The following is a 544-nucleotide window of genomic DNA, read 5'->3' as shown; positions in this document are numbered from 1 at the left end:
CCACCTACTCAGCTTTATCAACAAGACTATCATCATCTTAGTGATAATTTCAATATGATTCCTAACTTTCCATGTCTGGAAACAAAGACTAAATCTAGGCAGACAACATACCAATCATTCATTCTGTATTATTTGAGCTCCAATTTGACCTCAACATCAGAAGTATGTTAGGGATTTCCTTTGTGTTATGCCCCTTGCCTTAGAAATCAGACTATATATTTTTTCTGGCTTTGAATGCATGGATATTGCAAAAACTTGACAAAAATGGTGACTACCATTAGAGTAGTATTCCCCAATGAACTGTTTACAAGACTTAGATAGACAGATAGCTTAGACAGCCTTTACTGACAAGGAAAGAACTTTAATAATAATTTTATTTACTAGTGTAGAAAAGGAACTTCACTTTTCTATTCTAAACAATATAATTGTAAATTCTCAATTTTTTTGTTTTCTCATAGTACATAGTACTGAAAGTATAATTGTTATACAGTGCCATACTTTTTCAAATTATAACAAATAGTATGTTATTTTTGTAAATTAACTT

General features: G+C 30.3%; 1 protein-coding gene across 1 annotated transcript in view; it reads right to left on the bottom strand.

The window, feature by feature from the left end:
• Positions 1-544, bottom strand: part of LOC119581745 (peroxisomal membrane protein PEX14-like) — a gene marked incomplete in the record, with an annotated part of 13,582 nt that overhangs the window by 5,467 nt on the left and 7,571 nt on the right.

Source organism: Penaeus monodon, chromosome 15, assembly GCF_015228065.2.
Source record: "Penaeus monodon isolate SGIC_2016 chromosome 15, NSTDA_Pmon_1, whole genome shotgun sequence".
Taxonomy (NCBI): Eukaryota; Metazoa; Arthropoda; class Malacostraca; order Decapoda; family Penaeidae; genus Penaeus; species Penaeus monodon.
The sequence above is the reverse complement of the archived record's forward strand: the minus strand, read 5'-3'. Positions and strand labels throughout refer to the sequence as shown.